Genomic DNA, 27,566 nt, shown 5'->3' with positions numbered 1-27,566 from the left:
TATTTTCATGATGTTCATGTGCTCATTGTATATTCATTATCAAGGTGACGCTAATGTCCTGGCGATTGATTTATATCGAGAGATTATTGTCATGGTGGCTGTACTGTCTTGATGGCTGTATAGTCGTTTGCTATTTTTTCAATAGTACTCTTTTTGTGAAGATGGCTTTATTTTCAGTGAAGCTGGAGAATCATGGGGAACATATTTTCATAGTTGCAGTATTGTCATTATGAACATACCGTCGTTCTGGTTATCATCTCTTTTTCTTTACGTTGCTATGATGAATATATCGTCACCTTGACTATAGTGGCAAGGTGATCTTTTTTATAGGTGCTATACTGTCATTTTCTAATCATGCATACTTTGTCAAAAGCGATATATCATTTTGATAACTTTGTTATTAAGGAGACAGTATTCTAATAGCGACTATATGGTCAAAATGACTATAATCTCAGAGTGGCTATATTGCCATGGTCACTATTTTATCATGATATTTATGTCATAGTGGCTGTATTTTCATGGTAGCTTTTTAATGGTGTATAAAATTTTGTCCCTGAGGTTATGCCATAATAGAAGCGAAATTTTTATTTTTCATTAAATGATCAAGTGACTACATTGTCATGATATGCTATATTGTTATGTTTTCAGTACTGTCGTGGTGAATGTTTTGTTATTGTGGCTATATTGTTATGGAAGCCATAGTGGCAGGGTGACTATATTTTCATTTTAGGATCATTTTATTATGACGATTATATAACATTTCTGAGTATATTGTCATCTTGATTGTGTTGCCATAATATCTATATTATCATTTAACTTGTTGAATTAGTGGCAATATTGTCTTAGAGACTGTATTTTGATGTTTTCTGTATTGTCATGGTAGTTGTATTGACATCGTGACTATAAGGACATGGTGACTATATTGCCATTAAGAATACATTGCTATGGTAATCATATTGCCATGATGGCTATATTGTTTGGTTACCATATTGCCATGATGGCTATATTGTTTAGTTACCATATTGCCATGATGGCTATTTTAATTTTTTTTCTTTTATATTTCAAGGAGGTGGCTGTCTTTTAATGTTACCTATATTGTTAGAGTAGTATATTGTCAAGTTAGCTATATCGTTGTGATGAGTATTTTTCTGCTTATATATTGTCATGATGTCTATACTAACATTTTAGAGATATTGGCATGGTGATATATCGTCTTAGCAGCTAAACCCTTGTTTTGGCTATCTTTTGGGTATTTTCTATCTTGAATATTTTGCCATGGCAGCTACATTATCAACGTTACTATATTTTCATGGTAGTTATATTGTCATGGTGACGACATTGGCACGGTGGCTGTATTGTAATTCTCAATACAATGCTCGCTACATTATCTTGTTCGCTATAACATGTTGATGGCTATATTGCTATGATTAATTTTGTCGTTGGGGATATATTTGTCACTACCTACAATATTGTTGTGATCGTATGATCATGATAACAATATATTCATGGCGGCTTCTTTGGTACTGTAAGTGTAAGTGTATGGATATCATATCATGTCACTTATACTGTCATGGTTTTTATACTGTGATATTGTTTATGTCAAACTGCGGATTATATGATCATGATTGGTCTATGATTATGGTAACTATATTGTAATGTCGATGATATTTCGTTATGATAATTTTGTCATGTTGACTAAAATTTCATGACACCTATAATGTTTTTGCAGGAACAGTTTCATGATTGTTACATTGTTTTATGGTCTATACTGTCAAGGTGTCTATATCACAATGATATATCCTGTCTTGGTGGCTATTTTGTCATAGAGACTATTTTGTCCTGCCGGCTGTATGTTTGCTATGATTCAAAAGCGACTATTTGTCACAGTGTCTATATTGTCATGTAGTTATTCTGCCATAGTGAATATGATATATATATTTCTTTTTTGCTTCTTTGACTGTATTGTCACATCAGTTATATGATTACTGTGGATATATTGTTATAGTGAATAAATTGCCGTCATGTCTATATTATAATGGCCAGATTATCATGGGAGACATGTTGACATGGAGGCTATATTTTCATGATATTTATAAGGTCATTGCAAGTTTATTATCAAGGTGACTAATGACATGGTGATGATTTGTATCGTGACATTACTATCATATTGGCTGAACTATGATAGTGGCTATATTCCTTTTTGCTGTATTTTCAATGTTGCCCTTTTGTGAATATGGCTTTGTTGTCAGTGTAGCTATAGTGTCATGGGGAACATATTTTCATAGTGACAGTATTGTCATTATGACCATACCGTCATTTTGGCTATCTTTTCATTTTAGTTACATTGCTATTATGTATATATCGTCACCTTAGCTATATTGGCAAGGTGATGTTTTTATAGGTGATATATTGTCATTATTTAACTCTTGCATACTTTGTCATAAGCGAAATATTATCCTGATGATTATATTTTTATGGTGAGAATATTGTCATAGCGAATATATTATCATCATGACTAATGTAACAGTGGCTATATTGCCAAGATAACTATATTGTCATGGTGACTTTTTTATCATGATTTTTATAATGTCATAATGACTGTATTTTCGTCGAAGCTTTTTTAATGGTGTTGATATTGCCCTTGAGGATATACCATTATAGAAGAGAAATTGTCATTTAGATTAGATTATTTGGTGACTACATTGCCATGATATGCTATACTGTTATGGTTTCAGTACTGTCATGGTAAATCTTTTATTACTGTTTCTACATTGCAATGGAAACCAAAATGGTAGGTGGCTATATTTTCATGGTAGGATAATTTTATGATGGCGATTATATTGCATTTCTGAGTACATTGTCATAGTGACTATGTTGCCATAATATCTATATTGTCATATAATTTGTCAAATTGATGGCAATATTGTCTTAGAGACGGTACTGTCATGTTATCTGTATTGTCACGGTGGTTGTATTGTCAACGTGACTATATAGTCATGTTGGCTATATTGTCGTTAAGATCACATTGTTATGGTAACTATATTACCATAGTGGCTGTATTGTTAAATCCCTATATCGCCATGATGGCTATTTGTCATTTATGTTATATAACAAGGAGGTGACTGTCTTTTCATGTTGGTAATATTGTCAGAATAGCTATATTGTCGAGTAATGGGTATATATATTTCTTTTCTTGCGTTATATTATCATGATGGCAATAACAACATTTTGGCGATATTGGCATGGCGATATAGTGTTTTAGCAGCTAAACTCTTCCTGTGGATATTTTTCAACTGTATATTTTATCATGGTAGCTACATAGTCAAGGTTACTATATTTTCATTGTAGCTACACTGTCACGGTGAAGACATTGTCATGGTGGTTGTATTCTTACTTTCAATATGATGCCGTACTGGCTACATTACCTTGGACGCTATATCAACTTGATGGCTATATTGTTATGGTTAATTTTGTCTTTCGGGATATATTTTATAATTAGTGACAATACTGTTGTGATTATATGATCATGATAATATTTTCATGAAACCTTATGTGGTATTGTAAGTGTAAGTGAATGGATATCATCTCATCATGTCACTTAAATTGTCATAGTTTTTACTCTATGATCTCGTTTATGTCAACCTGCTGATTATATAATCGTGATTGGTGTATGATTATGGTAACTATATTGTAATGTGGTTTTATTTCATTGTGATAATTTTGTCATGTTGACTACAATTCCATAACAGCTATAATGTTATGAGCATATCATGGTGATAAATCTTGTCTGAGTCACTGTTTTTTCACAGAGACTATATGGTCCTGGGGTCTATATTTTTTCTATTATCCGAAAACGACTATATATTAACAGTATCTATATTGTCAGATGGTTATATTGCCATTGTGAATATCAGTTAAATGTTTCTATATTTTTGCTTTCATTATATTGTCATATCAGTTATATGATCATGGTAGCTTTATTGTCATAGTGAATAGATTGTCGTCGTGACTATATTTTCATAATGGCTAAATTGCCATAGAAAATATCTTGACATGGGGGCTATATTTTCATGATATTTATAAAGTCATGGTAAGATTACTGTCAAGGAGACTCTATTGTCCTGGTGATTGAGTTATATCGTGATATTATTGTCAAGATGGCTGTATTGTCATGATGGCTATACTGTAGTTTGCTGTGTTTTAATTTTACGCTTTTGTTAAGATAGCTTTACTGCCAGTGTACGTATAGTGTCATGGAGAATATATTTTCATAGTGGAATTATTGTCATTATGAACATAATGTCATTTTGTCCATCTCCTTATTTTGGTTACATTTCTATCATATATATCTATCATCACCTTGGCTATATTAGCAACGCGATTTTTTTTTACGGTTGCTATATTTTCATTTTTTTACTCTTGCATTTTTTGTCGTGATACATTATCATGATAATTATAACATTCCGGTAACTATATATTGGCATTTTGACTATATTGTTATTATGACAATGATATCATGTTGGATACCTTGCCAAAGTAACTTTATTGTCATGGTGTCTATTTCATGATGATGGTTATAATGTCATGGTGACTACATTTTAACGGTAGCTTTTATATTGGTGTTGAGTTTGCCCTTGAGGATGTATCATTATAAAACGAGATTCTCATTTTGATTAAATCATTAGGGGACTACATTGTCGTGATATGCTATATTGTTATGGTTTCAGGAATGTCATTGTATATGTATTATTATGTTGGCTATATTCCAATGGAAGCCATAGTGGCAGAGTGGCTATATTTTCATGATATAATCATTTTGTTATGTCGATTATATTCCACTTGTGTGTATATTGTCATGGTGACTGTTCCCATATTATATATTCTGTCATTTGATTTGTTGAATTGGTGGCTATCTTGTCATAATGTAATGTCATGGTTCCTGTATTGTCTTGGTGGATGTATTGTCATCGTGTCTATATGGTCATGGTAGTCATATTTCCATTAAGATTATATTGATATGGTAACTATTTTGCCATTTCGGCTATATTGTTAAACGAATATATTGCCATGATGGCTATTTGTTATTTTTTGTTACATTACAAGGGGGTGATTGTCTTTTCATGTTGCCTATATATCAGGGTACCTATATTGTTATCATATGATTACAGTCATAAAGACAATATAGTCGCCCTGCCAATATTTTCACCTTAATGATATGGGTATCATGATAATAAATCGCTTATAACAGAATATGCACGATTAAAAAATGACAATATACCACCTATAAAAAAAATCACCTTCCCAATATAGCCAAGGTGACGATATATATAACATAGCAATGTAACCCAAATTAGAAGATAGCCAAAATGACTTTCATTTCCTAATGACAATTGTGTCACTATGAAAATTTGTTCCCAATGAAAGTATAGCTACACTGACATTAAAGCTATATTCACTAAATAGTAACATTGAAAACGCATCAAACGACAATATAGCCACCATGATTGTACAGCCACCATAAGAATAATGTTACAACATAAATCAATCACTGTGATATTAGAGTAAACTTGAAAAATTGTTTACAATTACCATAAAAGTATCATAAGAATATAGCATCCATATCAACATATTTCCCATGACAATTTAGCCATTATGATAATATAGTCACAACTACAATATATTCACTATAACAACAAAGCCACCATGGCCATATAACTGATATAACAATATAGTCAACGCAACATTAAAGAAACATTCAGAATATGTTCACAACGTCAATATAGCCACCTGACAATATATATACCGTGACAAAATAGTCGCTTTCGGATCATAGGAAACATATAGCATCTTACTCGGACAAAAAGGCATGATGGAAATATAGTTACCATAAGAATGTAATCTTAATGACAGTATAGCCATCATGACCATAGAGTCACGATGACAAGACAACCATGATGGCCATACAGGAAACATGACAATACAGTCTCTATGACAATATTGCCATCAATTTAATAAATCAAATGAGAATATAGAAATTATGGTAACACAGTCACCATGACAATACATTCAAAAATACAATAAAATACTGATAACAAAATGATCAAACCATGAAAATATAGCCACCCTGACATTATGGCTTCCATTGTAATGTAGCCAACATAATATACATTGACCATGACAGTACTGAAACTATAACAATATAGCATATCATGACAATGTATTCACCTCATAATTTAAACAAAATGAAATATTCGTTTTTATAATGATATATCTCCAAGGGTAAATCAACACCATTAAATAAGCTTCATTGAAAATGTAGTCACATGTAGTTATCTTAGCAATATAGCCACTAAGAGATTGTAGTTATCATGACAATATAGTCACTATGACAATATACTGTCACTTTAATGATATAGTTATCAAGATAAAGTATTACTCAAGAAAAAATATACATGATTAAAAAAAATGACAATATAGCAAATATAAAGAGATCACCTTGCCAATATAGCCAAGGTGACGATATGTGAATCTTCGCAATGTAACCAAAATGAGCAGATAGCCAAAATGACGATATGTTCATAATGACAATACTCCTACTACGAAAATATATTCCCCATGACACTATAGCTACAATGACAATAAAGCAATCTTCAAAAAAGAGTAACATTGAAAATACAGGAAACGACAATATAGCCACCATGACAATGCAGCTATCGTGACAATAATGTCACGATATACATCAATCGCCAGGCTATTAGTCACCTTCATAGTAATCTTTCAATGACTTTATGAATATCATGAAAATATAGCCCTCATGTCAACATATTTCCTATGACAATTTAGTCATTATGATAATATAGTCACGACGACAAGATATTCACTATGACAATAAAGCTACCATGATCATATAACTGATATGACAATATAGATTTCAGGATATGTAGTGTCCAGGACAATATAGAAATTACGGCAACACAGTAACCCTGAGAATATACTCACAAATACAATAAAATCGTCATAACATAATGATCGAACTATGAAAATATAGTTACTCTGCCACTATGACTTTAATTGTAATGTAACCAACATAGTATACATTCAACATGACAGTACTGAAACTATATTAATATCGCATATCATGGCAATATATTCACATGATAATTTGAAAAAAGGAAATTTTCGTTTTTATGATATATGTTCAAGGGCAAAATCAACACCATTAAATATGCTACAATGAAAATGCAGTCAAACTGTCATTATAACCATCATCATGAAATAGTCACCATGACAGTATAGTTATCTTAGCAATATAGCCACTAAGACATTATAGTCATAATGTCAACATTGTCACAATGACAATATACTGTTACCTTAATAGTAAAGTTATCACGATAATGTATCGCTTATGAAAAAATATGCATGACTAAAAAAAATGACAATATAGCAACTATAAAAGAGATCACCTTGACTATATAGCCAAGGTGACGATATGTAAATCTTCGCAATATAACCAAAATGAGTAGATAGCGAAAATGACGGTATGTTTATAATGACAATACTGCTACTATGAAAAAACATCTCCCATGACACTATAGCTACAATGACAATAAAGCAATCTTCACAAAAGAGTAGCAGTGAAAATACACCAAACGACTATATAGCCATCATGAAAGTACAGCCACTATGACAATAATGTCACGATATAATTCACTGACTATATAAACATCATGAAGATAAGGCTTCCATTTCAAAATACTTACAATGACAATTTAGCCAATATGATGATATAGTCAAGACGGCAATATATTCACTATAACAATATAACCTTGATCATATAAGTGATATGACAATACAGTTAACGCAACAATAAGGAAGCCTTCAAATTATATTCGTTATAGCAATATAAGCACCTGACAATATTGATCCTGTGACAAAATAGTCTCTTTCGGATCATAGAAAACGTATAGGCTCCAGGACAATATATTGTCCATGACAAAATAGCGACCAAGACAAGATTTTTAATTAATATATAGTCACCTTGACAGTATAGCCGATAATACAATGAAACAACAATAAAAATGTACCTGCCAAAGCAATATAGCTACCATGAAAATGCAGGCAGCATGACAAAATTGTCACAATGAAATATAATCGCCATTACAATTTAGTTACCATAATTATATACCAATCATGATTATATCATCAGGAGGCTGATATAAACACCATCACAGTATAAAAACCATGACAATATAATGACATCATAATATGATATCTATACACTTTCACTCACATTACCAAATAAGCCGCCATGAAAATATTGTTATCATGATCATATGATTAAAACAAAATTGTAGTTAATGACAAAATATATCCCCAACGACAAAATTAACCATAGCAATATAGCCAGCAAGTAAATATAGCGACCAAGATAATGTAGTTAGGATGGCATTATATTGAAAATAACAATACAACCACAATGGCAATATCGTCACCATGGCAATGGAGCAACCATGAAAATATAGTAACATTGACAATGTAGCTACTATGATAATAAAATCCCATGGAACATAACCACAATAACAGTTTATTTGCTAAGCCACTATATCACCATGCCAATATCGCGAAATTGTTAGTCTAGGCATCATGGCAATATACCACCAGAAAAAGAAAACAAGCACCACAATGATATAGCTAACTTAACAATATAGCTACCCTGATAATATATTCAATATGAAAAGACAGTCACCTCCTTACAGTATAACAAAAATGAAAAATAGCTATCATGGCAATGTAGTTACCTATCAATATAGTCACCATGGCAATATAGTTACCATAACCATGTAATCATAACTGGAATATAACCAACATGACTATATAGTCAAGATGACATGCATCCATCATGGCAACACAGGCAACATGACATTAGAGTCTCTACGACAATATTGCAATCGTCTCAACAAATTAAATGTTATTATAGATATTACTGGAACACAGTCACCATGACAGTATTATCACAAATGCAATATAACCGCGATAACAAAATTATCCTGCCATGAAAATTTAGCCACCCTGCCACTGCAATATAGGTAAAATAATAATACATTCACTACGACAGTACTGAAACCATGACAATATAGCATATCATGACAATATAATCACCTGATGACAGTCGCGCATCAGCTACCGACTTGTACGGAGCTGCTGTCGTCTTTAAGAGCTAGGTTGTAGCTATTCCTCCCTGCGTTGTCGCTACCCTTGCTTTGTTTTGAAGGTTTTATCTTATATGATCATGATTGGTGTGTGATTATCGAAACCATAATGTGATATAGCTTGTATTTCATTGTAATGAATTTGTCATAGTAACTATATTTTCATGTAAGCTATATTGTTACGGTAGGTACATTTTCATGGTTGTTACCCTGTTTTATTGGCTATACTGTCAAGGTGACTGTATTGTGATGACAAATCCTGTCTTCGTCGCTATTTTGTCATAGAGACTATATACTCTTTGACGCTATATGTTTCCTATGATCCAAAAATGACTATTTTGTCACAGTATCTATATTTCCATGTGGCTGTATTCTCAGAGTGGATATAATTTATGAATGCGTTTATTGTTGCGTTGACTATATTGTCATATCATTTATGTGATCATGGTGGCTTTATTGTTATGGTGGATATATTAGCGTCTTGACTATATTATCAGAATGGCGAAACTCTCACTTTAAAGATATTCATATGGAGGCTATATTTTCAAGATAAATATATTTATATGGACGCTATATTTTCATGATGTTCATATACTCATTGTATATTCATTATCAAGGTGACGGTAATGTCCTGGCGATTGATTTATATCGAGAGATTATTGTCATGGTGGCTGTACTGTCTTGATGGCTGTATAGTCGCTTGCTATTTTTTCAATAGTACTCTTTTTGTGAAGATGGCTTTATTGTCAGTGAAGCTGGAGAATCGTGGGGAACATATTTTCATAGTTGCAGTATTGTCATTATGAAGATACCGTCGTTCTGGTTATCATCTCTTTTTCTTTACGTTGCTATGATGTATATATCGTCACCTTGACTATAGTGGCAAGGTGATCTTTTTTATAGGTGCTATACTGTCATTTTCTTATCATGCATATTTTGTCACAAGTGATATATCATTTTGATAACTTTATTATTAAGGTGACAGTATTTTAATAGCGACTATATTGTCATAATGACTATAATCTCAGAGTGGTTATATTGCCATGGTCACTATTTTATCATGATATTTATGTAATAGTGACTGTCTTTTCATGGCAGCTTTTTAATGGTGTATAAAGTTTTGTACCAGAGGTTATACCATAATAGAAGCGAAATTTTTCTTTTTCATTAAATGATCAAGTGACGACATTGTCATGATATGCTATATTGTTATGGTTTCAGTACTGTTGTGGTGAATGTTTTGTTATTGTGGCTATATTGTAATGGAAGCCATAGTGGCAGGGTGACTATATTTTCATTTTAGGATCATATAATTATGACGATTATATAACATTTCTGAGTATATTGTCATCGTGATTGTGTTGCCATAATATCTATTTTGTCACTTAACTTGTTGAATTAGTGTCAATATTGTCTTAGAGACTGTATTTTGATGTTTTCTGTATTGTCATGGTAGTTGTATTGTCATCGTGACTATAAGGACATGGCGACTATATTGCCATTAAGAATACATTGCTATGGTAATCATATTGCCATGATGGCTATATTGTTTGGTTACCATATTGCCATGATGTGTATATTGTTTAGTTACCATATTTCCATGATGGCTATTTGTCATTTTTTTTTTTTTATATTTGAAGGAGGTGGCTGTCTTTTAATGTTACCTATATTGTCAGAGTAGTATATTGTCAAGTTAAGTATATCGTTGTGATGAGTATATTTTCTGTTGATATATTGCCATGATGGCTATACTAACATTTTAGAGATATTGGCATGGTGATATATCGTCTTAGCAGCTAAACCCTTGTTGGGGCTATCTTTTGGGTATTTTCTATCTTGAATATTTTGCCATGACAGCTAAATTATCAACGTTGCTATATTTTCATGGTAGCTATATTCTCATGGTGACGACATTGGCAGGGTGGCTGTATTGTAATTCTCAATACAATGCTCGCTACATTATCTTGGTCGCTATAACAAGTTGCTGGCTATATTGCTATGATTAATTTTGTCTTTGGGGATATATTTGTCACTACCTTCAATATTGTTGTGATTATATGCTCATGATAACAATATATTCATGGCGGCTTCTTTGGTATCGTAAGTGTATGTGTATGGATATCATATCATCATGTCACTTATACTGTCATGGTTTTTATACTGTGATATTGTTTATGTCAACCTGCTGATTATATGATCATGATTGGTCTATGATTATGGTAACTATATTCTAATGCCGATGATATTTCATTATGAAAATTTTGTCATGTTGACTAAAATTTCATGACATCTATAATGTTTTGGCAGGTACAGTTTCATGATTGTTACATTGTTTTATGGTCTATATTGTCAAGGTGTCTATATTATAATGATATATCCTGTCTTGGTCGCTATTTTGTCATAGAGACTATGTTGTCCTGCCGGCTATATCTTTGCTATAATTCAAAAGCGACTATTTGTCACAGTATCTATATTGTCATGTAGTTATACTGCCATAGTGAATATGATTTGTATATTTCTTTTTTGCTTCTTTGACTGTATTGTCACAACAGTTATATGATCACTGTGGCTATATATTTATAGTGAATAAATTGCCGTCATGACTATATTATCATAATGGCCAGATTATCATGGCAGACATGTTGTCATGGAGGCTATATTTTCATGATATTTATATAGTCATCGTAAGTTTATTATCAAGGTGACTAATGACATGGTGATGATTTGCATCGTGACATTATTATCATGGTGGCTGAAATATGATAGTGGATATATTCTCGTTTGCTGTATTTTCAATGTTACTCTTTTGTGAATATGGCTTTGTTTTCAGTGTAGCTATAGAGTCATGGGAACATATTTTCATAGTGGCAATATTGTCATTATGACCATACCGTCATTTTGGCTATCTTCTCATTTTAGTTACATTGCTATAATGTATAAATCGTCACCTTAGCTATATTGGCAAGGTTATCTTTTTATAGGTGATATATTGTCATTATTTAACTCTTGCATACTTTTTCGTAAGCGAAATATTATTATGATAGTTATATTTTTATGGTGACAATATTACCATTGAGACTATATTATCATTATGACTATAATATCAAAGTGGCTATATTGCTAAGATAACTATATTGTCATGGTGACTATTTTATCATGATTTTTATAATGTCATAATGACTGTATTTTCGTAGAAGCTTTTTGAATGGTGTTGATATTGCCCTCGAGGATATACCATTACAGAAGAGAAATTGTCATTTTGATTAAATTATCAGCAGACTACATTGCCATGATATGCTATACTGTTATGGTTTCATTACCTTCATGGTAAATCTTTTATTACTGTTTCTACATTGCAATGGAAACCAAAATGGTAGGTGGCTATATTTTCATGGTAGGATAATTTTATCATGGCGATTATATTGCATTTCTGAGTATATTGTCATGGGGACTATGTTGCCATAATATCTTTATTGTCTTATAATTTGTCAATTTGATGGCAATATTGTCTTAGAGACGGTACTGTTATGTTATCCGTATTGTCACGGTGGTTGTATTGTCAACATGACTATATAGTCATGTTGGCTATATTGTCGTTAAGATCACATTGTTATGGTAACTATAATACCATAGTGGCTGTATTGTTAAATCCCTATATCGCCATGATGGCTATTTGTCATTTTTATTATATAACAAGGAGGTGACTGTCTTTTCATGTTGGCAATATTGTCAGAATAGCTATATTGTCGAGTATAGGGTATATATATATTTCTTGTCTGGCGGTATATTATCATGATGGCAATAATAACATTTTGGCGATATTGGCATAGCAATATAGTGTTTTAGCAGCTAAACTCTTGTTGTGGATATTTTTCAATTGTATATTTTATCATTGTAGCTACATAGTCAAGGTTACTATATTTTCATGGTAGCTATATTGTCATGGTGAAGACATTGGCATGGTGATTGTATTCTTACTTTCAATATGATGCCGTCCTGGCTACATTATCTTGGTCGCTATATCAACTTGATAGCTATATTGTTATGGTTAATTTTGTCTTTCGGGGTATATTTTGTAATTAGTGACAATACTGTTGTGATTATATGATCATGATAATATTTTCATGAAAAGTTATGTGGTATTGTAAGTGTAAGTGAATGGATATCATCTCATCATATCACTTAAATTGTCATGGTTTTTACACTATGATCTTGTTCATGTCAACCTGCTGATTATATAATCATGACTGGTGTATGATTATGGTAACTATATTGTAATGTCGTTTTATTTCATTGTGATAATTTTGTCATGTTGACTACAATTCCATAACAGCTATAATGTTATGAGCATATCATGATGATAAATCCTCTCTGAGTCACTGTTTTTTGACAGAGACTATATAGTCCTGGAATCTATATTTTTGCTATGATCCGAAAACGACTATCTATTAACAGTATCTATATTGTCAGGTGGTTATATTGCCATTGTGAATATAAGTTGAATGTTTCTATATTTTTGGTTTGATTATATTGTCATATCACTTATATGATCATGGTAGCTTTATTGTCATAGTGAATAGATTGTCGTCGTAACTATATTTTCATAATGGCTAAATTGTCATAGCAAATATCTTGACATGGGGGCTATATTTTCATGATATTTATAAAGTCATTGTAAGATTACTGTCAAGGTGACTCTATTGTCCTGGTGATTGAGTTATATCGTGATATTATTGTCAAGATGGCTGTATTGTCATGGTGGCTATATTGTAGTTTGCTGTATCTTAATTTTACGCTTTTGTGAAGATAGCTTTAGTGTCGGTGTACCTATAGTGTCATGGAGAATATATTTTCATAGTGGAATTAGTGTCATTATGAACATACTGTCATTTTGACCATCTCCTTATTTTTGTTACATTTGTATCATATATATATCATCACCTTGGCTATATTAGCAACGTCGTCTTTTTCTACGGTTGCTATATATTCATTTTTTTAATCATGCATTTTTTGTCGTAAGTGATACATTATCATGATAACTATAACATTCCGGTAACAATATATTGGCATTTTGACTATATTGTTATTATGACAATGATATCATGTTGGATATCTTGCCAAAGTAACTTTATTGTCATGGTGTCTATTTCATCATGATGGTTATAATGTCATGGTGGCTACATTTTCACGGTAGCTTTTATATTGGTGTTGGGTTTGCCCTTGAGGATGTATCATTATAAAACTAGATTCTCATTTTGATCAAATCATTAGGGGACTACATTGTCGTGACATGCTATATTGTTATGGTTTCAGGAATGTCATTGTATATATATTATTATGTTGGCTATATTCCAATGGAAGCCATAGTGTCAGAGTGGCTATATTTTCATAATATAATCATTTCGTTATGTCGATTATATTCCACCTGTGTGTATATTGTCATGGTGACTGTTGCCATAATATCTATATTGTCATTTGATTTCGTGAATTGGTGGCTATATTGTCATAATATAATGTCATGCTTCCTGTATTGCCTTGGTGGTTGTATTGTCATCGTGTCTATATGGTCATGGTAGTTATACTTCCATTAAGATTATATTGATATGGTAACTATATTGCCATGGTGGCTATATTGTTAAATGAATATATTGCTATGATGGATATTTGTTATTTTTTGTTATATTACAAGGGTGTGATTGTCTTTTCATGTTGCCTATATATCAGGGTACCTATATTGTTGTTATAAGATTACAGTCATAAAGACAATATAGTCGCCATGCCAATATTTTCACCTTAATGATATGGGTATCATGATAATATATCGCTTATAACAGAATATGCACGATTAAAAAATGACAACATACCACCTATAAAAAAATCACCTTCCCAATATAGCCAAGGTGACGATATATATAACATAGCAATGTAACCCAAATTAGAAGATAGCCAAAATGACTTTATTTCCTAATGACAATTGCGTCACTATGAAAATTTGTTCCCAATGAAAGTATAGCTACACTGACATTAAAGCCATATTCACTAAATAGTAACATTGAAAACGCATCAAACGACAATATAGCCACCATGATTGTACAGCCATCATAAGAATAATGTTAAAACATAAATCAATCACTATTATATTAGAGTAAACTTGAAAAAATTTTTACAATTACCATAAAAGTATTATGAGAATATAGCATCCATATCAACATATTTCCCATGACAATTTAGCCATTATGATAGTATAGTCACAACTAAAATATTTTCACTATAACAACAAAGCCACCTTGGCCATATAACTGATATAACAATATAGTCAACGCAACATTAAAGAAACATTCAGAATATGTTCACAACGTCAATATAGCAACCTGACAATATAGATACCGTGACAAAATAGTCGCTTTCGGATCATAGGAAACATATAGCCTCTAAAGTATATAGTGTCCAGGAGACAATAGCGTCCAAAACAGAATTTATCAATACTATACATCCGCCTTGACAGTATATCCCATAAACCAATGTCAGAACCATGAAAATGTACCTGCCATACCAATATAACTACTATCAAAATGAAGTCAACATACCAAAATGATCAAAAAAGATATTGCCATATCTATATAGTTACAATAATCATACATTAATGATGATAATGTAATCAGCATTTTCACATAAACACCATCACCGTTTAAAAGCATGATAAACTAAGTTACATGATGATATGATATCCAGACAGATACCCTCAAGATGCCAAATAAGCCGTCATAGAAATATCATCATGATCACATAATCACAACCAAATTGTAGGTAAAGACAAAATACATCCCATACGATGAAATTGACCGTAGCAATATAGCCATCAAGTTGATATAGCGACCAGGATAATGTAGCCAGGTTGGCGTTATATTGATCATAACAATACACCCACCATGCCAATATCGTCATCTTTACAATGTAGCTTGCAGGAAATATACCAACCTTGACAATGTAGGTACCATGATAATATATTCCCATGAAAAAATGTTCAAAACAACAGTTGGGCTGCGAATACTATATCATCATGCCAATCTTGCCAAAATTCTAGTATAGCCATCATGGCAATATAACAAAAGGAAAAAAGATACCCACCACAATAAGATAGCTAACTTAACAATATAGCTACTCTGACAAAAAGCCATGATGGCAATATAGTTACCATAAGAATGTAATCTTAACGACAGTATAGCCATCATGAACATATTGTCACGATGACAAGGCAACCATGATGACCATACAGGCAACATGACAATACAGTCACTATGACAATATTGCCATCAATCTAATAAATCACATGACTATAGAAATTATGGCAACACAGTCACCATGATAATATATTCAAAAATACAATAAAATACTAATAACAAAATGATCAAACCATGAAAATATAGCCACCCAGCCACTATGGCTTCCATTGTAATGTAGCCAACATAATATACATTCACCATGACAGTAATGAAACTATAACAATATAGCATATCATGACAATGTATTCACCTTATAATTTAAACGAAATGAAATATCCGTTTTTATAATGATATATCTCCAAGGGTAAATCAACACCATTAAATAAGCTACAATGAAAATGTAGTCACATGTAGTTATCTTAGCAATATAGCCCCTAAGAGATTGTAGTCATAATGACAATATAGTCACCATGACAATATACTGTCACTTTAATGATATAGTTATCAAGATAATGTATCACTCATGAAAAAATATACATGATTAACAAAAATGACAATATGGCAACTATAAAGAGATCGCCTTGCCACTATATCCAAGGTGAGGATATGTAAATCTTCGTAATGTAACCAAAATGAGCAGATAGCCAAAATGACGATATGTTCATAATGACAATACTGCTACTACGAAAATATATTCCCCATGACACTGTAGCTCCAATGACAATAAAGCAATCTTCACAAAAGGGTAACAGTGAAAATACAGGAAACGACAATATAGCCACCATGACAATGCAGCTATCGTGACAATGTCACGATATACATCAATCGCCAGGCTATTAGAGTCACCTTGAAAGTAATCTTTCAATGACTTTATGAATATCATGAAAATATAGCCCTCATGTCAACATATTTCCTATGACAGTTTAGTCATTATGATAATATAGTCACGACGACAAGATATTCACTATGACAATAAAGCTACCATGATCATATAACTGATATGACAATATAGATTTCAGGATATGTAGTGTCCAGGAAAATATAGAAATTACGGCAAAACAGTACCATGAGAACATACTCACAAATACAATAAAATCGTCTTACCAAAATGATCCAACCAAGAAAATATAGTTACCCTGCCACTATGACTTTAATTGTAATGTACCCAACATAATATACATTCAACATGACAGTACTGAAAATCATGGCAATATATTCACATGATAATTTAAAAAAAAGGAAATTTTCGTTTTTATAATATATCTTCAAGGGCAAAATCAACACCATTAAATATGCTACAATGAAAATGCAGTCAAACTGTCATTATAACCATCATCATGAAATAGTCACCATGACAGTATAGTTCTTTTAGCAATATAGCCACTAAGAGATTACAGTTATATTGTCAACACTGTCACCTTAATAGTAAAGTTATCACGATAATGTATCGCTTATGAAACAATATGCATGACTAAAAAAAATGACAACATAGCAACTATAAAAGAGATCACCTTGACAATATATGAAAAAATATACATGATTTAAAAAAATGACAATATAGTAACTATAAAGAGATCACCTTGCCAATATAGCGATGGTGACGATATGTAAATCTTCGTAATGTAACCAAAATGAGCAGATAGCCAAAATGACGATATGTTCATAATGACAATACTGCTGCTATGAAAATATATCCCCCATGACACTATAGCTACAATGACAATAAAGCAATCTTCACAAAAGAGTAACAGTGAAAATACAGGAAACGACAATATAGCCACCATCATAGTACAGCCACTATGACAATAATGTCACGATATAATTCACTGACTATATAAACATCATGAAAATAAGGTTTCTATGTCAACATACTTACCATGACAATTTAGCCAATATGATAATATAGTCAAGACGGCAATATATTCACTATAACAATATAGCCATGATCATATAAGTAATATGACAATACAGTCAACGCAACAATAAGGAATCCTTCAAATTATATTCATTATGGCAATATAAGCACCTGACAATATTGATGCTGTGACAAAATAGTCTCTTTCGGATCATAGCAAACATATAGGCTGCAGGACAATATATTGTCCATGACAAAATAGCGACCAAGACAAGATTTTTAATTAAGATATAGTCACCTTGACAGTATAGCCGATAAAACAATGAAACAACAATGAAAATGTACCTGCCATAACAATATAGCTACCATGAAACTGCAGGCAACATGACAAAATTGTCACAATGAAATATAATCGCCATTACAATCTAATTACCATAATCATATATCAATGATGATAGTATCATCAGGAGGCTGACATAAACACCATCAGAGTATAAAAACCATGACAATATAGTGACATGATAATATGATATCCATACACTTGCAATTACATTACCAAATAAGCCGCTATGAAAATATTGTTATCATGATCATGTGATTAAAACAAAATTGTAGTTAATGACAAAATATATCCCCAACGACAAAATTAACCATAGCAATATAGCCAGCAAGTAAATATAGCGACCAAGATAATGTAGTTAGGATGGCATTATATTGAAAATGATAATACAGCCACAATGGCAATATCGTCACCATGACAATGGAGCTGCCATGAAAATATAGTAATATTGACAATGTAGCTACCATGATAATAAAATCCCATGGAACATATGCACAATAACAGTTTATTTGCTAAGACACTATGTCACCATGCCAATATCGCCAAAATGTTAGTCTAGTCATCATGTCAATATACTACCAGAAAAAGAAAATAAGCACCACAATGATATAGCTAACTTAACAATATAGCTACCCTGATAATATATTCAATAAGAAAAGACAGTCATCTCCTTACAGTATAACAAAAATGAAATATAGCTACATGGCAATGTAGTCACCTATCAATATAGTCACCATGGCAACATAGTTAACATAACCATGTAATCATAACTGGAATATAACCAACATGACTATACAGTCAATATGACATGCAACCATCATGATAATACAAGCAACATGACGTTAGAGTCTCTACGAAAATATTGCAATCGCTTCAACAAATTATATGATAATATAGATATTACTGGAACACAGTCACCATGACAGTATTATCACAAATGCAATATAACCGCGATAACAAAATTATCCTACCATGAAAATTTAGCCACCCTGCCACTGCAATATAGCTAACATGATAATACATTCACTACGACAGTACTGAAACCATGACAATATAGCATATCATGACAATGTAGTCACCTGATGACAGTCGCGCACCAGCTACCGACGTGTACGGAGCTGCTATCGTCTTTAAGAGCTAGGTTGTAGCTATTCCTCCCTGCGTTGTCGCTACCCTTACTGTGTTTTGAAGGTTTTATCTTATATGATCATGATTGGTGTATGATTATCGACACCATAATGTGATATCGTTTGTATTTAATTGTAATGAATTTGTCATAGTAACTATATTTTCATGTAAGCTGTATTGTTATGGTAGGTAAATTTTCATGGTTGTTCCACTGTTTTATTGGCTATACTGTCAAGGTGACTGTATTGTGATGATAAATCCTGTCTCCTTCGCTATTTTGTCATAGAGACTATATTCTCTTGGACGCTATATGTTTCCTATGATCCAAAAATGACTATTTTGTCACAGTATCTATATTTTCATGTGGCTGTATTCACAGAGTGGATATAATTTATAAATGCGTTTATTGTTGCGTTGACTATATTGTCATATCATTTATGTGATCATGTTGGCTTTATTATTATGGTGAATATATTAGCGTCTTGACTATATTATCAGAATGGCGAAACTGTCAATTTAAAGATATTCATATGGAGGCTATATTTTCGAGACAAATATATCTATATGGACGCTATATTTTCATGATGTTCATGTACTCATTGTATATTCATTATCAAGGTGACGCTAATGTCCTGGCGATTGATTTATATCGAGAGATTATTGTCATGGTGGCTGTACTGTCTTGATGGCTGTATAGTCGTTTGCTATTTTTTCAATATTACTCTTTTTGTGAAGATGGCTTTATTGTCAGTGAAGCTGGAGAATCGTGGGGAACATATTTTCATAGTTGCAGTATTGTCATTATGAACATACCGTCGTTCTGGTTATCATCTGTTTTCCTTTACGTTGCTATGATGTATATATCGTCACTTTGACTATAGTGCCAAGGTGATCTCTTTTATAGGTGCTATATTGTCATTTTCTAATCATGAATATTTTGTCAAAAGCAATATATCATTTTGATAACTTTATCATTAAGGTGACAGTATTTTAATAGCGACTATATTGTCATAATGACTATAATCTCAGAGTGGCTATATTGCCATGGTCACTATTTTATTATGATATTTATGTAATAGTGACTGTATTTTCATGGCAGATTTTTAATGGTGTATAAAATTTTGTCCCTGAGGTTATACCATAATAGAAGCGAAATTTTTCTTTTTCATTAAATGATCAAGTGACTACATTGTCATGATATGCTATATTGTTATGGTTTCAGTACTGTCGTGCTGAATATTTTTTTATTGTGGCTATATTGTAATGGAAGCCATTGTGGCAGGGTGACGATATTTTCATGGTAGGATCATTTTAAAATGACGATTAAAGAACATTTCTGAGTATATTGTCATCGTGATTGTGTTGCCATAATATCTATATTGTCATTTAACTTGTTGAATTAGTGGCAATATTGTCTTAGAGACTGTATTTAGATGTTTTCTGTATAGTCATGGTAGTTGTATTGTCATCGTGACTATAAGGACATGGTGACTATATTGCCATTAAGAATACATTGCTAAGGTAATCATATTGCCATAATGGCTATATTGTTTTGTTACCATATTGCTATGATGGCTATATTGTTTAGTTACTATATTGCCATGATGGCTATGTCTTTTTTTTATATTTCAAGGAGGTGGCTGTCTTTTAATGTTACCTATATTGTCAGAGTAGTATATTGTCAAGTTAGGTATATCGTTGTGATGAGTATTTTTCTGTTGATATATTGCCATGATGGCTTTACTAACATTTTAGAGATATTGGCATGGTGATATAGCGTCTTAGCAGCTAAACTCTTGTTGTGGCTATCTTTTGGATATTTTCTATCTTGAATATTTTGCCATAGCAGCTACATTATCAACGTTACTATATTTTCATGGTAGCTATATTGTTATGGTGACGATATTAGCACGGTGGCTGTATTGTAATTCTCAATACAATGCTCGCTATATTATCTTGGTCGCTATAACAAGTTGATGTCTATATTGCTATGATTAATTTTGTCGTTGAGGATATATTTGTCACTACCTACAATATTGTTATGATTTTATGATCATGAAAACAATATATTCATGGCGGCAAGGTGATCTTTTTATGGGTGATATATTGTCATTATTTAACTCTTGCATACTTTGTCATAAGAGAAATATTATCATGATAATTATATTTTTATGGTGACAATATTGTCATAGCGACTATATTATCATTATGATTATAATGTCACAGTGGCTATATTGCCAAGATAAGTATATTGTCAAGGTGAACTTCTTATCATGATTTTTATAATGTCATAATGACTGTATTTTCGTAGCAGCTTTTTTAATGGTGTTGATATTGCCCTTGAGGATACACCATTATAGAAGAGAAATTGTCATTTTGATTAAATTATCAGCTGACCACATTGCCATGATATGCTATACTGTTATGGTTTCAGTATTGTCATGGTAAATCTTTTATTACTGTTTCTACATTGCAATGGAAACCAAAATGGAAGGTGGCTATATTTTCATGGTAGGGTAATTTTATCATGGCGATTATATTGCATTTCTGAGTATATTGTTATGGTGACTATGTTGCCATAATATCTCTATTGTCATATAATTTGTCAAATTGATGGCAATATTGTCTTAGAGACGGTACTGTCATGTTATCTGTATTGTCACGGTGGTTGTATTGTCAACGTGACTATATAGTCATGTTGGCTACATTGTCGTTAAGATCGCATTGTTATGGTAACTATATTACCATAGTGGCTGTATTGTTAAATCCCTATATCGCCATGATGGCTATTTGTCATTTTTGTTATATAACAAGGAGGTGACTGTCTTTTAATGTTGGCAATATTGTCAGAACAGCTATATTTTTGTCGAGTATTGGGTATATATATTTCTTTCCTGGCGGTATATTATCATGATGGCAATAATAACATTTTGGCGATATTGGCATAGCGATATAGTGTTTTAGCAGCTAAACTCTTGTTGTGGATATTTTTCAATTGTATATTTTATCATTGTAGCTACATAGTCAAGGTTACTATATTTTCATGGTAGCTACATTGTCATGGTGAAGACATTGGCATGGTGGTTGTAGTCTTACTTTCAATATAATGCCATCCTGGCTACATTATCTTGGTCGCTGTATCAACTTGATGGCTATATTGTTATGGTTAATTTTGTCTTTCGGGATATATTTTGTAATTAGTGACAATACTGTTGTGATTATATGATCATGATAATATTTTCATGAAAACTTATGTGGTATTGTAAGTGTAAGTGAATGGATATCATCTCATCATGTCACTTAAATTATCATGGTTTTTACACTATGATCTTGTTTATGTCAACCTGCTGATTATATAATCATGATTGGTGTATGATTATGGTAACTATATTTTAATGTTTTATTTCATTTTGATAATTTTGTCATGTTGACTACAATTCCATGACAGCTATAATGTTATGAGCATATCATGATGATAAATCCTGTCTGAGTCACTATTTTTTCACAGAGACAATATTGTCCTGGAGTCTATATTTGTGCTATGATCCGAAAACGACTATCTATAAACGACTATCTATATTGTCAGATGGTTATATTGCCATTGTGAATATAAGTTGAATGTTTCTATATTTTTGCTTTGATTACATTCCATATTATTTATATGATCATGGTAGCTTTATTGTCAGAGTGAATAGATTGTCGTCGTGACTATATTTTCATAATGGCTAAATTGTCATAGCAAATATCTTGACATGGGGGCTATATTTTCATGATATTTATAAAGTCATTGTAAGATTACTGTCAAGGTGACTCTATTGTCCTGGTGATTGAGTTATATCGTGATATTATTGTCAAGATGGCTGTATTATCATGGTGGCTATATTGTATTTTGCTGTATTTTAATTCTACGCTTTTGTGAAGATAGCTTTACTGTCAGTGTACCTATAGTGTCATGGAGAATATATTTTCATAGTGGAATTATTGTCATTATGAACATACTGTCATTTTGGCCATCTCCTTATTTTGGTTACATTTCTATCTTATATATATCATGACCTTGGCTATATTAGCAACGTGATCTTTTTTCTACGGTTGCTATATTTTCATTTTTCTAATCATGCATTTTTTGTCGTAAGTGATACATTATCAAGATAACTATAACATTCCGGTAACTATATATTAGCATTTTGACTATATTGTTATTATGACAATGATATCATGTTGGATATCTTGCCAAAGTAACTTTATTGTCATGGTGTCTATTTCATCATGATGGTTATAATGTCATGGTGACTACATTTTCACGGTAGCTTTTATATTGGTGTTGGGTTTGCCCTTGAGGATGTATCATTGTAAAACGAGATTCTCATTTTAATTAAATCATTAGGGGAATACATTGTCGTGACATGCTATATTGTTATAGTTTCAGGAATGTCATTGTATATGTATTATTATGTTGGCTACATTCCAATGGAAGCCATAGTGGCAAAGTTGCTATATTTTCATAATATAATCATTTTGTTATGTCGTTTATATTCCACTTCTGTGTATATTATCATGGTGACTGTTCCCATAATATCTATACTGTCATTTGATTTGTTGAATTAGCGGCTATATTGTCATAATGTAATGTCAGGGTTCCTGTATTGTCTTGGTGGTTGTATTGTCATCGCGTCTATATGATCATGGTAGTTATATTTCCATTAAGATTATATTGATATGGGAACTATATTGGCATGGTGGCTATATTGTTAAATGAATATATTGCCATGATGGCTATTTGTTATTTTTTGTTATATTACAAGGGGGTGATTGTCTTTTCATGTTGCCTATATATCAGGGTACCTATATTGTTGTCATAAGATTACAGTCATAATGACAATATAGTCGCCATGCCAATATTTTCACCTTAATGATATGGGTATCATGATAATATATCGCTTATAACAGAATATGCACGATTAAAAAATAACAATATACCACCTATAAAAAATCACCTTCCCAATATAGCCAAGGTGACGATATATATAACATAGCAATGTAACCCAAATTAGAAGATAGCCAAAATGACTTTATTTCATAATGACAATTGCGTCAATATGAAAACTTGTTCCCAATGAAAGAATAGCTACACTGACATTAAAGCCATATTCACTAAATAGTAACATTGAAAACGCATCAAACGACAATATAGCCACCATAATTGTACAGCCACCATAACAATAATGTTAAAACATAAATCAATCACTATGATATTAGAGTAAACTTGAAAAAAATTTTACAATTACCATAAAAGTATCATGAGAATATCGCATCCATATCAACATATTTCCCATGACAATTTAGCCATTATGATAGTATAGTTACAACTACAATATTTTCTCTATAACAACAAAGCCACCATGGCCATATAACTGAAATAACAATATAGTAAAAGCAACATTAAAGAAATATTCAGAATATGTTTACAACGTCAATATAGCCACCTGACATTATCGATACCGTGACAAAATAGTCGCTTTCGGATCATAGGAAACATATAGCCTCTAAAGTATATAGTGTCCAGGAGACAATAGCGTCCAAAACAGAATTTATCAGTACTATACAGCCGCCTTGACAGTATAGTCCATAAAACAATGTCAGAACCATGCAAATGTACCTGCTATACCAATATAACTACCATCAAAATAAAGTCAATATACCAAAATGATCAAAAAAGATATTGCCATTGCTATATAGTTACAATAATCATACATTGATGATGATAATGTAATCAGCATTTTCACATAAGGATCATCACCGTTTAAAAGCATGACAGACTAAGTTACATGATGATATGATATTCAGACAGATACACTCAAGATGCCAAATAAGACGTCATAGAAATATTATCATGTTCATATAATCGCAACCAAATTATAGGTAAAGACAAAATACATCCCCAACGATGAAATTGATCATAACAATATAGCCATCAAGGTGATATAGCGACCAAGATAATGTAGCCAGGATGGCGTTATATTGAACATAACAATACACCCGCCATGCCAATATCGTCATCTTTACAAGGTAGCTTGCATGAAGTATAGTAACCTTAACAATGTAAGTTCCAGGATAATGTATTCCCATGAAAAAATGTCCAAAACCACAGTTGGGCTGCGAACACTATATCACCATGCTAATCTTGCCAAAATTCTAGTATAACCATCATGGCAATATACCAAAAGGAAAAAAAATACCCACCACAATAGGATAGCTAACTTAACAATATAGCTACTCTGACAAAAAGCCATGATGGCAATATAGTTACGATATGAATGTAATCTTAACGACAATATAGCCATCATGACCATAGAGTCTCGATGACAAGACAACCATGATGACCATACAGGTAACATGACAATACAGTCTCTATGACAATCTTGCCAACAATTTAATAAATCAAATGACAATATAGAAATTATGGCAACACAGTCACCATGACAATATTTTCAAAAATACAATAGAATACAAATAACAAAATGATGAAACCATGAAAATAAAGCCACGCTGCCACTATGGCTTCCATTGTAATGTAGCCAACATAATATACATTCATCATGACAGTACTGAAACTATATCAATATAGCATATCATGACAATGCATTCACCTCATAATTTAAACAAAATGAAATATCCGTCTTTATAATGATATATCTCCAAGGGTATATCAACACCATTAAATAAGCTACAATGAAAATGTAGTCACATGTAGTTATCTTAGGAATATAGCCACTAAGAGATTGTAGTCATAATGACAATATAATCACCATGACAATATACTGTCACTTTAATGATATAGTTATCAAGATAATGTATCACTCATGAAAAAGTATACATGATTAAAAAAAATGACAATATAGCAACTATAAAGAGATGACCTTGCCAATATAGCCAAGGTGACGATATGTAAATCTTCGCAATGTAACCAAAATGAGCAGATAGCCAAAATGACGATATGTTCATAATGACAATACTGCTACTACGAAAATATATTCCCCATGACACTATAGCTACAATGACAATAAAGCAATCTTCACAAAAGAGTAACATTGAAAATACAGGAAACGACAATATAGCCACCATGACAATGCAGCTATCGTGACAATAATGTCACGATATACATCAATCGCTAGGCTACTAGAGTCACCTTGATAGTAATCTTTCAATGACTTTATGAATATCATGAAAATATAGCCCTCATGTCAACATATTTCCTATGACAATTAAGCCATTATGATAATATAGTCACGACGACAAGATATCCACTATGACAATAAAGCTACCATGATCATATAACTGATATGACAATATAGATTTCGGGATATGTAGTGTCCAGGACAATATAGAAATTACGGCAACACAGTAACCATGAGAAGATACTCACAAATACAATGAAATCGTCATAACAAAATGATCCAACCATGAAAATATAGTTACCCTGCCACTATGACTTTAATTGTAATGTAACCAGCATAATATACATTCAACATGACAGTACTGAAACTATAGCAATATCGCATATCATGGCAATATATTCACATGATAATTTAAAAAAAAGGAAATTTTCGTTTTTATAATATATCTTCAAGGGCAAAATCAACACCATTAAATATACTACAATGAAAATGCAGTCAAACTGTCATTATAACCATCATCATGAAATAGTCACCATGACAATATAGTTATCTTAGCAATATAGCCACTAAGAGATTATAGTCATATTGTCAACATTGTCACAATGACAATATACTGTCACCTTAATAGTAAAG

Source organism: Panulirus ornatus, chromosome 55 (assembly GCF_036320965.1).
Source record: "Panulirus ornatus isolate Po-2019 chromosome 55, ASM3632096v1, whole genome shotgun sequence".
NCBI lineage: Eukaryota > Metazoa > Arthropoda > Malacostraca > Decapoda > Palinuridae > Panulirus > Panulirus ornatus.
This window is presented reverse-complemented; position numbering follows the sequence as displayed.